Source organism: Oryzias latipes, chromosome 2, assembly GCF_002234675.1.
Source record: "Oryzias latipes chromosome 2, ASM223467v1".
Taxonomy (NCBI): domain Eukaryota; kingdom Metazoa; phylum Chordata; class Actinopteri; order Beloniformes; family Adrianichthyidae; genus Oryzias; species Oryzias latipes.
The window spans coordinates 12,905,619-12,922,896 of record NC_019860.2 but is presented as its reverse complement, the minus strand read 5'-3'; the positions used below and the strand labels follow the sequence as shown (position 1 = coordinate 12,922,896).

Genomic DNA, 17,278 nt, shown 5'->3' with positions numbered 1-17,278 from the left:
ATCCATTTTCTAAACCCGTTTTGTCCCATTTAGGGTCACTGTGCTGCAGGAGCCTAACCCGGCCACTTGTGGGCAAAGTCTGACGCAGGGCCACAATCACACATCCAAACACACTCAAGCCGGAGACTGTTTAGTTTAGTCTGTTTGTTAGTTCAATTTAGTATTTTCCTATTGAATTCTATGTATTCATGATCCTTTTGATTTTTGTGTTTTACTTTTTCAGTTACCAATACGAAGCCCATCGAGATGACTGTTGTTGTGAATTTGGGCCATACAAATAAAAATGAATTGAATTTCAAATATTGCTTTGAATGGACTTCAAACAATATGTTATTGTATATGCCACTTTTTCACCACGACAAGATCAGCTAATTTAGGTAGATTACGTAACCACTTTACTACTGTAAAGTGTTGCATATCAGCATTAGGAAATTGTTCTCCACTTCAGAAGAACAAACAACCGTATACGCTTGAGGAGTTATGGTAGTCCAAAGAATGTCAACACTGAAATAAAACTCTTGAGGTATTACTCGTTTTTGAACACAACATCATTTTCTTCTAAACTGTAGATTTTTCTATATAGATTTATTGATATAATTTTCTTTCTTATTAACAGGCATGTCTTTATTTGACACTTGAATTTGTGTAAAATGTAAGCACTGGTAAGGTTACATGTTTTACCAGTACTGTCATTGTGCTCAAAAGAAAGTGGTTAGATGACAAACAAGACGCTTTGCAATTGTGTAGGAGTCAATAACTGCTTTTGATGGCTTCATTTTGGGATCCTGACAATATTCTAGTATATTTTGCCTAATATCTTGCATAAAAAAACTCAAAAGCACAAAATAACCTTGTTAAATCAACTGGTTGAGATTTTAAGACTCTCCTTTTTTCTGTTTTTAAATAATTTCATCTACCTGTAATTTAGACTGGCTGTGAATGACTGACAAGGTTCTCATCCAATCATGTGCTAGGACTGACTTTCAAACGGCTTCAAATGCTGCCCCACCCCCACGCCGATGGTTGTGTGTGACCAATCCTGTTATGTGGTTGGTAATGATTGAATCCATATTGATTTGGGAGACAAAAACACATGGAGTTTAATCTTTGCTGAGCAGTCTTTGGCGCTCACCCCTCCAAATCGGATTTTAGAGGCTGTACTGTGCCACTTAAAACGTGAACTGCATCAAATCCAGATGAATAAACTCTGAAACTGCTGGAATTTTAGGGGAATTAGGGTAGACGGTTTGCCACAAAACATAAATATTAAGTACAGCCTATCCAAAATGTCTTTTTATTTGCCTGCAGACCTAACAAAGCTTATGATTCTGAGCGATACGGGAAGTTTAAACTATAAATAAAACTAGCTTCTTACTTTACATTACCATAAAAATTATGAGGGAATAAACCACTATGAGAGGGGTGGGGTGGGGGCAGAACTTTGTCTACGCTGCCTCACTCCTCTGCACTGAATAGGAAGTCTTCTCTGCTCAGATATTCGAGTGTTTCTGCAAGTAGGAGCATCTAACAGTGCAGAGCAGAAAAGCTGAGTCTATTCTGAGAACAAGTTTCCCCCCCCCCGTGTGGTGTCTGATGCTTTTTGACAAGCTGACAGCCTGATGGTTTGACTGACAGACACACAGGCAGGTTGATAAACTCCAAACCTCAAGTTCCCACGCCTACGCTTGTCTGAATTGGAGAGGTTTATGCTTTTGTCTATGTATAATTGGATGTATTTACTGGTGTGGGACGGAAGTAATGATGGATTCCATGAAATGATAGCGCTACAACATAGAATTAACTGTGGTTCAGAGACAATTTTTTTTATTTTCTTATTTTTTTTGTCGGTTGCAGTAGGAATCGCCACAGTGAATCATTACCTTTCATCTAATCCTGTTCTTTGTATCCTTTATACTCACACAAACCTCCAGTATACCCTCCTTCACTAAATGGTGTATACTTATATATCACTGTATTACCTTCTGAGAAATCCCAAAGGGCTAGTAGCTACATTCAGTACATACCTGGCATGTGTTGTGCATCCAAGAGTGCACTAAACTGGCAATTCTAAACAGACTTTTAGCATACGGTGCATTGTTGTGACCCGATACTTAGTGCTAAATGTCAAAGCGGTGCTAATTTTATGAATTTTGCTCCAGATGTTTTTTTTCACAGCTTTATGCTGATATGTGAATGACTTGGTGTCATATGATTCCGGCACAAACCCCAATCATTGATTTCTCCTCCATGATCACTTTTCAAACGGCTGGTACTTCCGTGTTTTGTAAAGGATGCTACCCACACATCAGTAACAAATCCAAGTCTTTAACTGGTCAAATTTCATCCGGTTTGCCTTTTGATGTCCGTTCAATTTCCACGTGTTATGTGAGGAGAGCCCGAAACACAGACTTGCATAGCTAGAACGCAAAACTCAGAAATGCACATACATGCATGGAATTTTTATTGGAAGTGGTTGCTTGAAAGCGTCTTTTTGGGCCAAGTGTGAACGTAGCATTGCAGTCCTATTCACCCATGCACACACACACATTTATACTCTGCTGTCTAACACTAGCACAAACCTATAACCACAAGGAGCAATGTGGGGCTCGTTTAGCCCAAGGACATTTCGTCACATGAGCGAGAAGTGCGGGACTCAAACCTGCAAACTCTGGTCAGAGGTCAACTGTTCTACCTCTGCAACACAGCCATCACAGAACATGTATGAACCTTCTTTTTGGTCTTCTTCTTGGCCTCCTTCCTGGTAGCTCCCATGCTTCTATGCCACTCCTCGCTTCCTCATACAGAACCAGAACAGAAAAATTCTGCTCCTTCTGATATCTTCTGTTTTTCTCTACAAGTATCTTTAACCTTTTAACACCAGAGGTTTAGCTCCAGTGTTGACATTCTTTCGACTACCATAACTCTTTAGCGGTTTACGCAATTAATGTAATCCAACGGATTCTGAGGCAGAGAGAGGCAACCCTTTTCTGATTTGCAACCCTATAAAGTAGTGAGGTGTTTATGCAAATCATCTGTTTCTGTTGGTGAAAAAAGCAGTTTTGCACCGTTACCAATGTCAAGTGTTGCATGTCGTGCAAAATCGATATGCAAAGTTGCTTTTCTTTGTGTCAGTCAGCTAATTCAGGTTGATGGCATAAATGGTCGACAGGTTAGGATGGTTCAAAGAGTGTGTTATATAGATGTCAACGGCAATATTTTCGATGTTAAAGAGTGGAGAACCTTCAACAAAAAAGCGTCTCATCATATTTTCGATATACTGTGCCTCATTTCATTTAATACCCTCATCATAGGGTATTAAAAATAAATAATAATGAAAGTAATTTGGCAGTGTGTGTTTTGATGCTGCTCCTGACACATACAAGTGACCGCCAATCACTTGTGCAGGTTACGCCCAATACCAGAAAAATAAAACTAAAGAATTGATGTGCGTGCAGACTGATACCCTCATGGTCAAAATGGCGAAATTCAGAGTATGATGATGAACACAGGACGTTTCTGGGAGAATGGGAAGATTCTTACTTTTTTACTGAACGGAATGGCAAGTCCCTATGTTTATTATTATGAGCTTTTGGAAGCAGTAAAATTGTTCATGGCAGAAAAGAACAAAACGTATCCTGGAGAAAATTAAAAACAGCTATCATCCCACTTGTCTTTATTGCGGAGCTCACAGCAGAAGGCTGCAATCAAAATGAATAAAGCGCAGAACGTGACACTGCTTGCACAACTGGACGGAAACTTTCCTTTGCGGTTTGAGGACCTGCAGCAAAAACGACAGCAGATTACTTTTGTCATCAACCCTTTAATGCAGAGAGTGACTGCCTGAGATCCCCGCTTGTCACTGAGGAGGCAGCGAGCGAACTTGAGATGACTGAAACACGTGAAATCAAGGCATCAGTCCCTTCTGAGCGACACTCATGTAAAGGAGCTGCTCAGAGAGGCTACGACTGAATATAAACCTGATCTAGAGAGGATTACTAGAAACAAGAGAAAAACCAGAAATTCCACTTAGATCATCATCCCATCACTGCAGGAAGGTAAGAAATTCTGAGATGTAGTTTGGAAAACACACCTGACTGAGCATGCTTATGTGAATAGTGTGGCGACCGGGGGGTTAGCCCCACCTCAGCCCCTAAGACTCATGGGAAGTGGAGAATCTTGGGTGTAAAAACATGAATGAGGGGGCTGTGAGCAGAAGTCACGTAAATCCTGTTTGGCTGTTTGCGGGTGTGTTCAAATAAATGGGCTCAGAAACTGGAAAGGTGGGGCACAGACAGCTCTCCAACGTAGCCAGTTAATAGGCAGCTCAGCGATTGTATCCCTGGTACAGTGATGTACAAGTAGAGTCAAGCAGAGTCGTTACAATATTTAAATATTACATCGATTATCAGCTTATCATGCTAAAACTTAATTATTAAATGTTAAATTAAAAACCTTTTAAAAAGTGAATTTATTTTTTTGAAGGTTAAAATTACTGTATGCTACACACATCTGAAATGTAATGTATTTAATGTTATTATTCTGAATATGAATTACTTAAACAGAAGGATGTTCTGTCCAGATGTTTGTGTATTTGTTGGTATAAGGGTCATTGAAAGAGGAATGTTGAGATACAAATAATTACCAGTTAAATACTGTTGGATGAATTGTGTAATGTTCAGTTTTTATCATCGTAACTCTGACATCAGAGGAGTCGGTGCCTCACCAGCCATCAACCTCACTGCACGTCACTGAATAGTTGTGTGTGTCAGAGAGAGGCAGAGAAAAGAGTCAGAGAGAGAGTGTGTGTGTGTGCATGTGTGTGCGTGTAGGTGTGTGTGTTTGTGTATGACATGAGAGAGAGGTGCCTGTGTGTGTGGAGGGGGTATCTGACCTCCAGGGTAGTCCCTTTGTTAACTCTGGCTAAGCTGCATTTTATGTGTGTATTGAGGGTGGACACTTTCCTTGAAACAAACACGAGTACAATACTTGCTGTTGTAGTGTAGGGAGAGGAGTGTTTTATTGGAAATAATACGGCTTTAATTGCATGTTTGTGTGTGTACGTCTTGGCAGGTCAGTGTGTGGTGTGGCTCTTTGACTCTCACAGTGAAAAAATTTGACTCTTGGTGTCAAACTTGTTCGCAACCTCTGCCCTAAAGGTAATCTGACAATGATGTGACTTTCTTTAGTGCTAACACAGGATAAAAAAAAAAATTGCAAATCAAAACCAACTTCTTTACAGAGAAACAAACTTGGTTTTATTAAATCTTCCTCTTTTGTAAAATATCTATACACGGTATGGTTTTAATTTTCACGGTTTTACATATTCACCGATTTTTTTTCAGTCACGTGAATCCTCCAGTTCTTCACAAAATCTTAGCTCAAGACACTTGTACAATAATTTTGTCTCCGAAAGAGGTGCTGTGTGGGCGGAGGGAGGTTGGGATGAAGAGCATGCTGGCCCATTGGCTTCCTTGCTGGCTGCTAAGAAATTTTAACAGCTGGTTCTACTGGTTCCTGGATATCTTTAACCAAAGTGTTTGTAACCCTGCATGGAGAAGTAGCAACAGCTGATTTAAAAGCGGCTGCAAAATATCCTCATACGCTGAGAGGAATCGTGGAAAATTATTATCCTTCGGATTAATGAAAGATGGGTGAAACCGGCCTCTTCTGGAAGAAAACGTTCCCTCGCACTTAACCAATGAAAGAGGAAGCACTGGCTTTTAAGGCACAGAGAGACAGAGTGACACTCCTAAGGTGCGTTATAAAGCAAGCTACGGTATAGTCAATTGCTCCGATTAAAAATAATAACCATTTATGTTGAGCAAAATTCCAATATTCTTTAGGAAAATGTTATACAAAGCATCAGAATTGTTTCAGAAGTGTGTTTGATGAGTAAGGATTGGTAACGGACATTCTTTGGCCGTGGGGGTGGGTGGTTCTCCGTATTCGCGGATTTGCAGGTGTCTCTGGTCCCTAACCCCTGCGAATACGAGAGGAATACTGTACACTTTAAACTGTCTTTTTATTTTATGCAGGGCCATCTTCTTGTGCATTTTTTTTTTTGGAAACCAGAAACTTAAAAAAAAAAACAAACATACAAAAAAACAAATCAAAAGTCAACTTCAGCCTTCTAAATGATGAACTATGATAATATTGTCAGAGATTAAAACCGGTCTGTGACCCAAAAAAAAAAAGGCTGATTTAAGGGATTGTCTTTTATTTGTTCCTTTAAACCAATCACCAATTGGTTTTCTGAATATACATTTTCTGCATTTGCTTTAAAAATGATCATACTTTAAACTTTTTACCACTAAAGGAAACACTTGCCTTCCTCAGTCTTCATTTCTACCATTAGTAGGAAAAAGACAGACCATAAGGTCAGCAGACAGGCTGCCTTCTGTCTGTTTGCCCTGAAAAAGCAACGAGACAATTGGCAGGTTAGAGGTCAAATGGCTGTCTGGGGTCACCCCTGTGTCATTAATTTTAACACCAAACAGCAGTTTAAGACCCGCTTAGTGGAAAAATGATATCTAATGACGTCGTTTAACCACCCCTGGGGGCTGGACACTTGTGTGACGGGTAATTTCCTTTTTAAGTAAACAGAGAAATCTCAGCCTAATAAATTGTATAAGCATGAGTTAATAATACACATTTAAATAGCTGTGTAGCACAGTCAGCAACCTCAGAGAGGTTATTAGTCTTAAACGTACATAGTAATTAGCAATTAGCTGCTAAGTCGTTTACTACGCTTGCACAGTCGGAAATTATACTTCAGTTCCCGAGCACGATGATTGCTACATGTTTTGTCCGGCATCCATTCTCCCAAACTACATCATGGCAGTATTGCTTTTATTTTAAAAAGTGGACTTAGAATCAGAGGATGATAACATTAATATGATTCCATGTATTGCTTAAAAAATAACCATCGGTGGTAAATATCCTAAAGTTTTTGTCCCAACAGTTGTTCTCATACACCAAAATACCTGTATGTGGCAACCGACTGTCTAATGTTACGGGGTTGCTGCTCATAAAGTTGGTCAAATGGTGGATTCACATTTAGTATTATATTTAGAAAATACCAGTTTTGGTAACTGTTTTTTTTTTATTATTATATTTTTATTTGTTCCACTTTAAAGGTGGGATGAAGATGAACCTGCCATAAATGTTAAAGGCTCCAGCATAAACTTTACAAATAAGGGTTCAACCAGCTGCAGATATTTTACAGAGGATGAAGATACACTTGACCCTCAAAACGTGAAGAAAGCTGGAGGCCAAAAATTGGGATGCCCACTTCAGACCAGTCCATGAAAATACTATTTGACATTAAACCAGTCCGTGGCCTGAGAAAGGTTAGAGACCACTGATATACTGTACAGGTATGTAAGAAATCTACTGTACATGTGTGAACTTGACAGGAACACCAATATCTATTGGAGCTTTGGGGTCCAGCTGATGGTCTTGAACCCTATGGAGCATCAGCAATCCTTGGTTTGGTGTTGTCCAATTTCTAATATCTACCAGTACAATATCAATCAGTCAATGTTGAAGGTAATAGCAACTGTGAATGGTTTAGATTCGAAAAATTTTGGCCAATTTTTGATTGGTTGAACAAACAAGGTTTCATCTCTGCTGCTGACTCCACAATGTTCCTTCCAAATATGGAACTGTTGAAAAAAGGTTATTCAACAGCCCTTCCACATGTAAAGATTTAATGCTAAGAAACATTGTTACGGAAAATAACCAGCTAAACAGATCTTACTTTTTTTTCTAATTCTAAACGTTCCACTCCATTCTGTGGCTGTTGTCTAATATGGTATTTAAGAAATACAGTGAAAGTTTAATTTAAAGAAAACAAAACTAATGAAGCACAGAATGCTGCGCTCAATAAATCACACTTTGAGTAGCGACTTTTCAAAGTCAGACTGGTAATAAAAATTAAATTAGTTTAAATTATAGAAGTGGTAATAACTTTGATTAAAAAATAATAATTTAGGTTCATTACAAAAGCAAAGGTATTTTTTTTCTTTTTTTTTAACTGAATTGTAGGCTTGATGGGTTTTTCTTGAAATTAATTTACAGAAGCAAGGTGATTTTCATAGTGGGAATGTTTGGTTTAAGCACATCTCATAGTGACCTATATCTGACTTGCCTGGAACTTAAGGCCAAATAATTAGGATAAGGAATTTTTTAGAGAGTTTTCAAACCCATCTCAAACTACAGTGGGACAAGAAAGTATTTAATCAGCCACCTTTTGGCAATGATAGCAGTCAAACAGTTTCTGTAATCTTTTCACCTACTGTTGCTGGTAATTCGGCCCATTCCTCCATGCAGATCTTCTTTAGAGCAGTGATGTTCCGGGGCTGTCACTGGGCAACATGGGACCCCCACCAAATTTTTTCTATGGGGCTGAGATCTGGAGACTAGTTAGGCCTCTTAAGGACCTTGAAATGCTTCTAACGAAACCACTCCTTCTTTACGCAGGCAGTGTTTGAGATCACCGTCATGCTAAAAGACCACATTTCATCTTCCATACCCTTGCTGATGGAAGGAGGCTTTCACTCATAATCTGATGATACATGTCATGGTCGCTTTGCTGAAAAACAGCCCCAAGACATGATGTTTCCACCCCCATGCTTCACAGAAATAAGTATGTTGTTCTTTGGATGTAACTCAGCATTCTTTCTCCTCCAAACATCATGAGTAGAGTCCTTACCAAAAATTTCTGGTTTAGTTTCATCTGACCATACAACATTATCCCAGTCCTCTTCTGGATCATCCAAATGCTCTCTGGCAAACGTAAGACGGGCCTGCACATGTACTGGCTTTAGCAGAGGGACAGCGCAGTGGGTTACTGATGGTAGCCTTTGTTACTTTGGTCCCAGCTCTCTGCAGGTCATTCACTAGGTTCCCCCGTATGATTCTGGGATTTTTGCTCACCGTTCCTGCAATATTGGAGTTATCCAGGCATACAGTTTTGAGCCAGATGCCAGCTCAGATGAAGAAAAGGAAGACGTACATGGATCTAGTCATCTGCATCAAAATGGAGTGGAGCAGGGAGATTGTGGCCTGCCTGTTGTGCTTTCTATGTAGCAAATGCGCTCATTTTTAAACAGCAGTCTACCGTCTGCTTCTGATTCTCAACAATTTGATTAAAGAAATACTCAGAAATACAATTGTAAGATTAATTTTTCACAACTTCTTTATATGAAAAGAAAATTATGCTTATAATTGTATTTTTGAGTGTTTCTTTATCCCTTGTGCTATCCCATGGGGTCCAGATGACCCGCTCCTTCCATTGACGTGTTCTCCCTACCATGACAAAGGTGGATAAAGGGGAAGAGGATTTCATGTAATCCATGGACACCAGTGAAGATCACAAATCATTGAAGAAAAAAGGTTCAGCGCATTGTCTAGTGGGTCTAGATGACCCCACTCCCAATGTTAAAGTGGCTAGGATAGCACAAGGGTTACTCAAATACTTTTGAATCAGGAGCAGAAGATACAATGCTGAAAATGAGCATGTTGTCAGAAAAACATGTTAAAAACACCAAAAGCATGATATTCATCGGAGTGGGTCTTCAAGTAGTTGTGTCATGTTATAGATTTGAACTTTTTTGTTCAACTGAAGCCTGGATTTGTTATTTTGATTTTGGGAGTGGTAGAGTTGTAACATCGGAAATCAATTTCCCCCTGGCTGTACTTTTTTTTAGTGTTGAAGATTAAAGAAATTTCCATTCCTGCTCTTGAATGGCAAACTTCTGTAATTATTCTGTTATTTCACGAAGAACACAATAAATCTGGTCCAAAGCTTTGCATCAGAATTGAATAATTTTTGTTTTAGCCCACTCAATAAAAATGAATAAAGTCTTTAGCAAAATTACATTAGCACCATTAACACATGTGGTGCAGCGGTAGGGCAGTCGACCCATGATCGTAAGATTACAGGTTCAATTCCTGCCTGACACGCCCATGAGTTGATATGTCCTTGGGCAAGACACTGAACCCCACCTTGCGGAGCCGCCACAAGTGTGTGAATGTGTGTGTGACTGGGTGAAGGGGTCTGTAAAGCGCTTTGGGTCTTGAAGAAGGTAGAAAACCGCTAAATAAGTATACACCATTCACCATTATCTTTTTAAAATGTTTAGGATTGGGTATCCTAAAAATTCCTTCTTAATATTTCTCTACCTCGTATGTTTTTTAATGTTTTCATGCAAATAACATATAGACACAAGTGTGCCAACATTTGTCAAAAAAGTAATCAAAGAACACAGTGTTGTCTTAAAGTATCTCAATTCACCTTTAGCAGGCTCGCAGATTATTTTTTTAGTGCAATTTTCCATGTTTTTTTGTTTTTTTTGCTCTGTGTCCTTATTGCCTGTAGAGCATTGTCAGTGACGCTAAATCTACATAAATCTTCAATCGCAATCAGATCTTTGTTTTCATTCTATAATAAAGGAATCATTTTCCTATGAAGATTTGAACTTTGAGTTTAAGCAAGACAGAAAAGTGTGAAAATGCTAAGCCTAGTTTCCCCTGATTGGTACAGTACGGTCCAGTCCCTTATTTTGAGCGTTTCCATTATAAAATGTGCCAAATGTACCAAACCAACTGTGTCCCCGTTGGTTGTAGGTCCATAAAAAAATGGTTGAAAGTCCCTTTAACAAAAGAAAGAGCCAAGAAATCGGCTGTATTGCTTTTAGCCACCTGCAATGTTCTCTCAAACAACATTAAATGCTTTCAATATACAAAGTACCAAAAGTCAGGCGGAAAGAAAATGAGCTGCTGGATGACCTTTGTTGTCATTGTTGTTGGCTTCACCCCGCATGAGGCCGACTTTGAGTGGAAATGCTCACCTGAATTTCTTGGACCATTCTAAACCAGACCGGGCCACTCAATGGAAACAAGGCTTCAATGTATGTCTGAGAAAAGTCTATAAGGGGTGTAGTAAGGAGTTATACAAGATGATAATATATATAATCCTACTTTACTAACTTTTGCGGGTTAATTTTGGAATTTAACCCCCATGATACAAAATTGGTGGTTTTAAGGGAACAACATTACATACATGACTGAGTGAAGATAAGAAACCACCAGAGCAACAAAATTTGTGATGATTTGAGATCCTATCGGGCTGTTATAGTCTTTAAGGTTTAGATCTTGAAAGATGAGGATGAAGCCAGTCTTGTGTAAATGAGAATTTACCAGTTTACAACAAAAGGGTCTCCTGATTTATTTTTGTGTCTTTTTAACCCTTTTATGTAGCACGGATGTAGCTTGACTATTTTATGTTGGTTGCAGTTGTCAGTTTTATTCACTAGATGGCACCATAACTGCAATTTTTCTGCCCACTAATTGAAAAAAAAAGAAAAGTTTTATTGTTTTTCTACTGTAATGTATATTTTTCTCAATCATTTGACCGATTTCACTGTTTTAGAATTTTTATTTTAAATTTTATAGTCACAGAAGTAAAGCTATTTCTCTAAGCCTCATACCTGTACAGATATGAGAAAAAGCTCAGCAATGTGTGTGTGTGCTGCTACTGGAAGTGAGCCACTTTATGTTTTCTGTGTCCTCCCTTCAGTTCAGCATGACAGGAAAACACACACCCTGTGACCACTAACTGCACAAAATGAGCCTCAGTGACGATTCGCAGTTTCTTGCCGGTGATTCCTACTGAATGTGGTGGCGGTGTTGCAAACAGCTCCGCCTGTTATCCAATTGTGCCTCTGCCAGGTACGGTAGGCAGGGGGTATTTCCGGAGTTGACTTGAAATCCTGGTATGCATTCTGTCTGTGACAGTCTGTCAGTCATTACCTACATGTATATAGTGGCTTGCCAGAAGCGACGTGCAACACCGACTCTAAACTACAGATGCTTATTCTTTGAGAGATTTTTCGTTTTTAAATCTCGCCTACAATCTTTATCTTCTCCTTCAACCTACACAGCTTAGCAAACTGGGAACCAGTCCCACTGGTTACAATTGATTTCTGTGCTTTCTTATTTTATATTTATTTTTTGTTGATGACAGAAAACAAAAATAAGAAAGAGGGGGTTGGAAAGAGGGGAGGGAGAGGGTAGAGTAGCAGCCTGTAATTAGTGAACCTAGCTGGAGAAGAGAACAGGGGGCCACATGGTTGGGGCATCTGCGTCCGAACGAGCACACGCATGCACTCCCACTGGCATCTGGGGGTCTGGTGGTGTCGGCCCAACTCTGGGCCAGTGGCCAGCGCCTCTGTCCCTGTCATGTGGGCCCGTTAATGAGGAAGCCACATATGGACCAGGGACCCTTGTTAGACAGACGAGCAGGGAAACACACACGGCAATGTGGCATAAATGCGGAAAAAAAGGACACGCACACACTCAGTGAAGTGCGCAAACAGGTGCAGGTGAGGGTTGACGGACATGAAGCGAAGCAAGCTGGAAGGCAGGGAGCAGCAGACGGGCAGCACACACAAAACACAAACTATACTTGATCCATCAGTGAAGCTCCACCACACACTCACACATGCATTCACTGTACTGTGTGTTAATGAACTGAACTGAAAGAGCTGTGCTGAGAGCCAGCTGACTACTGTACTTCAGGGAGGCCAGCTGGATCAAGTAGCTGGATACTGTAGGGCCTCATTGAAATCCAAGCAAAAACTAGTCTAGGTTACTGTAAATGACCATTTTAGTGATGTTCACCGAAATTTTTAAACTTTGGTCTTTAAAAGGAGGTAGATTCCCCATGTCGGTTAACAGCCTCTTTTATTGCTATGAAACAGAATTTTAGAAAATATGAAAAAGCAAAATGCATTTTAACAGAATTGTTCGTGACCCTTTGAGATTTGATATTTTTTCCTCATGTTTTATTTAACCCCTTAACACCGGAGCTTTAGCTCCAGTGTTCAAATTCGTTTGGTAGCAGGAACTCTTGAATACAATTGACGTAGATTCTTAAGCAGAGAAAAACAGCCTTGCGCTAATATGCAACATTATTCGGTGAAGTGCTTATGTCATCATTATCAGCTGTTTCATGTCGATCATGTAAACAGTTGAAGATTTATGTTATGTCAAAGAGCGTGTGTTATTTAGGTGTCGCCGGCAACAGCTCAGGTGTTAAAGGGTTAACTGACTGTTTAAATGAAGGATATAATCTTTTATATTCCTAAAAAATGGAGTTATCCCTAGTTTATTTGGCATGTAAGCAAATTTGCATCAAGTTTTTTCTTTCATAATGTCTATTTGCTTTTACTTTATTTGCTTTCTATGGAAATTCCAGTTATACGTGCATACTATTAAAAATTTCAACAAATGTGCCAAAATTGACCAATTTTTTTTTTTTTGTGTTGACATGCAGGCTACTATATTGCCACCACTATTAGGCACACTTAAAAGCCTAAATTATAAAAAAAAAAAAAAGAACAGTGTAGCTCATAATCTGGAGCACCTTGTACATATGGATTAATTGTGGTTGTATTATCTGACATTGAATCAATTTTGATATTGTTATTGCGAATAAGATTAGGTGTTATTGATGGTGAGTTTTATAATCCAGTGTCTCCTATAATACAGAACAAATGGTAATGTCATGTCATTGAAATATCCTGATTATCAGTTTTTTTGTTACTTCTATATATTGCACTCATATTTGACAAAAGCTAAGGATGGTGAATTGAAAGGGTGATTGCATTGTATCTTAGTTAAACACCTAATCTCATTAAGTCACATAATTTGGTTAGCTAAATTAGTTTGCTTAGTAAACTATAATCTAAAGCTCATTTGTTTCTTTTTGATGTTTTTGAAAGTTTTATCCTGATTTAAGTATATGGTCTGCCTTGAGAGTTGAATATATAGTTATCCGTCTTTAGATTTAATTATGTTCTTGTTTAAAAAGTAAACTCTGCCAAAAGCAAGTTTACATTGGCATCAATGGCCTTGCCATACTAGCATGGAGCGGAGAGAGACTTTGAAACTTTAACACAAAGATACTGAAGCTGTATTGAAAAAAAACTTTTTTTTTTCATTAAAGATTCATTTTCATTTTTAAACTTAACATTTAGGAGAACCTTAGGTTGCTAAATCTGAATTTAAGGGCAAACACGGTACATGCTAAAAAGTAAATGGAACTTAAAGTAGCGATGCAATGTTGATAATGTCAATCTGCTTATCGTATTTTCTGCCCTATAGGGCACTACGGATAATAAAGTGAAACATCAATAAATGGTCTATTTTCAAACTTATGTCATATAAAAGGAGCATAAATCAAGACATAAGAGTCAGAAATAAGTACGTATGCCAGTCAAACTTTATTAACTGCATTCACATTAGCCGTGTCACAAGTGTTTAACGCTTTAACGTATTCCCAATATCCGTAACTCCCAACCTTTTATGCAACATGTAAAAACAGACTGATGTCGCTAATATCAAAATCCCTGTGACTACGCTAATTCCCAACGTTGTAAGTGGCACGTGAAAAACTCACAGTCCGACACTGTTACGTGTTAGCCGCGCTAGTGTATTCACAACACCCAACTTTCTTTGCAAGTCGTAAAAAAACAGTCTGACATTTTCACAGAGCACTGTGTAGGCTTCCTCAAAATTATTTCGACATCAGTAAGCACCACTGGAATTAATCAATTAAGCCCATGAGGCACTTCATATATGGTGCACTCTTGTTAAAAAAAGAAAGAAAAAAAGGCTATTAAGGCTTCTAACTGGCCTTTATAGTGCAGAAAATCTCCTTGTAAATGTGTTCATATTTCTCACAAAAAAAATTTTCATGTTCAAGTCATCCTAAAATTTCAAGATTCAAATAAAACCTATTTCAATGGAAAACATATTAAATAGAAGAAAAAAAAATCTCTTACAATTCTCTTAATGAGGCATTTTTTTTTTATTTTTTGCTATAAATATAATGTGTTAGAGAGGTGCCTATGTACATAGACTATGTGTTTTTTGATTTAACGATTAACCACAATGGGTAATAGCTACATCTATCTATCCATCCATCCATTTCAGAATCTGCTGAATCCCTGTTGGGGCCATGATGCAGCATGATGCCAAGCGAAGGCAACATGAGAAAATTGACAAAAAAACGTTAGAGATCTCTAATGTGTTTCTAACTTGTCAAAAAACACCTGAAGTCAGTTTTTTTTTTTCTGTGTGGAATCTAACATTGTAACGTGGAAACATATCTTGTATTTGTCTTGAGACAGAATCCATACAGTCAGGTGACTTTTGGATAAAAGGGGGCTGACATTGGCTCAGCTGCATCCCAGACCTCCAGTCCTGTCTTGGCCGTGTGTTTTTACGGTAAGAGGAGGGGTGGCGGACGCATCAGTGGGGCAATGCTCTTTCACACAGGCCTCTCACCAGCTGTCACCCCCAGCACACCGCTGAATGGAGCCTGTCACTCGGCCTGCCCCGTCGGGATTTAATGGTCAACAGAGAAAGACGAATGGCGAACGGACGGGAGGATGGAGGGCAGCCGTGGAGGGTAAAAAGGATGGTGGGCGGGGAGAAGAGACCAGATCAGTGGGGGGAAAAAATGAAATACAAAAGCAGTTCAGAAAAAGCTGGGGAGTAGGGATTAGAGCACACATGTGTCGGAGACACTAATGCATCTTACACTAACTTCAACCCCCCCACCCCCACCCCCGACTCCTGCTCAAAGCTTGGGATTAGAGATCCCGAGTGAGCAAAAGAGAAACCTATAGGCCTCAGTCTGCACATCTCCTACTCAGGGTTATTATCCGTTGAACCCCTTTTGGCTTATTACAGGCCTCATCCTGCTATTTATGATCCCTTTGTGTCATATTACTTTTTCAGCCTTTGGAATTCATTATATGTTCCTTAAGTTAAGATCAGACGGGTTTAGACAACTCTCCACATCTGCTCGCCGCCTCGCCAGCCGTGAAGGGCTGAGACAGAAAACACAGGGGTCGTTTCAGAAACACAAACCTGCCGGGATAAATCCCTCCTGTCTTTCTCGGTCTCCGCCGCTCGCTCCCCTCCTTTTGTTTGCGGCAGATGACAGAATAAAAACGGCAGGTTTCGGCTCAGGCAAAGTCGTCTTTTCTGAAGACCTGAGGGAGGCAAGAGGCGGAGAGGGAGGTGGTGACTGCAAACTGCTGATACCACTGCTGTCACAATCCTTCCTTTTTCGAGGGATCGCTCCTATTCTCCCATTCAGAACTTTATTTATCAACCTTTTCTGGCAACATAAGGTAAAATATTTCAGAAAAAAGATAGTTTGATTGTTGATGTGCTGCTAAAATGCACAACAGTAAGTTTAAAATGGGTCATAGATTTCAATCAACTATTATAAAGGACACATTTATTTGAAACCTTTCTTGTTTTTTTGGACAATCCTTGGATTACGACCATGAGTTCGACCAAAGTCTTAAATTCCGCATCGTCTGTCAGCCCTGGGACAAAGTGGTGATCTGACCAGGGTTTACCCTAACTTTTCACAAGGCAGTGCCTTATGAAGGTGGATGTATCATTTTTCAATATTGCAACTTCCTTTTGTGGTAACTGGAATTGTCTCAATCACTACTGGCTTATTTGTATTGTCTGGATTTGGTCTTTATTTCCAATTTCGCATCAGTTTGACAAATGTTTTGCACCACTAATCAACGATGTCTCAACAGAGCTGCTGGAACATTTTGATGCTCTTTCTTGATACTTCTCTTAGCTAAAATCTTGGGTACAGTAAGCAGAAATTACCTTTTTTTTTCAGTGAGAAAGGGCACAAACCCTGGAACTCCGTATTGAGAAGACCCAGTTGAGCAGGTTTGGAGATCTGGTGAGAAAGCCACCTTGATACCTGGAAGAAGTCCCGCTGGGATATAGAAATTGGAATTGGTTTATTTGAAACAATCGATACAAACAACAACCATATATTTCGATTTTCATTGGAGTATGTCTTTAACTTTTCAGTTATCATTATCTGGACAACCGCTAAGTACTCCTACTGAAGTAAGATTAATATACACTAACAGCCTGATGGACGGACGGCCAGACAGACAGACGGATAGATACAAAGGTATCCATGTACACAAATATAACTACACATAAGATGTAATGTATAAACACTAACGAGGTTCCATGTAAATCATGATCCTCAACACACCCCAGTACATCCCAACACAAGTCAAAAATAAATTTGACTTCTTTTCCTCATTAGGGATTAAGCGAAATTGCCCAGACTTCCCTCTCCCCGGCCACTTCCTCCAACTCCTCTGGGGGGAAAGTGAACGTCAATGGCACTAAATACGATATTACTTGTGGACAA

The 17,278-nt window shown here is 39.3% G+C and overlaps 1 long non-coding RNA gene across 1 annotated transcript; it reads right to left on the bottom strand.

Moving 5' to 3' along the window:
* Positions 1 to 14,878: 14,878 nt before the first annotated feature.
* Positions 14,879 to 16,811, bottom strand: LOC105355629. The gene is made up of 2 exons (XR_002292091.2): positions 16,711 to 16,811; positions 14,879 to 16,067 (listed from the first exon to the last, which is right to left on the bottom strand). It is a non-coding gene; the product is annotated as an uncharacterized LOC105355629 (long non-coding RNA).
* Positions 16,812 to 17,278: the final 467 nt, after the last annotated feature.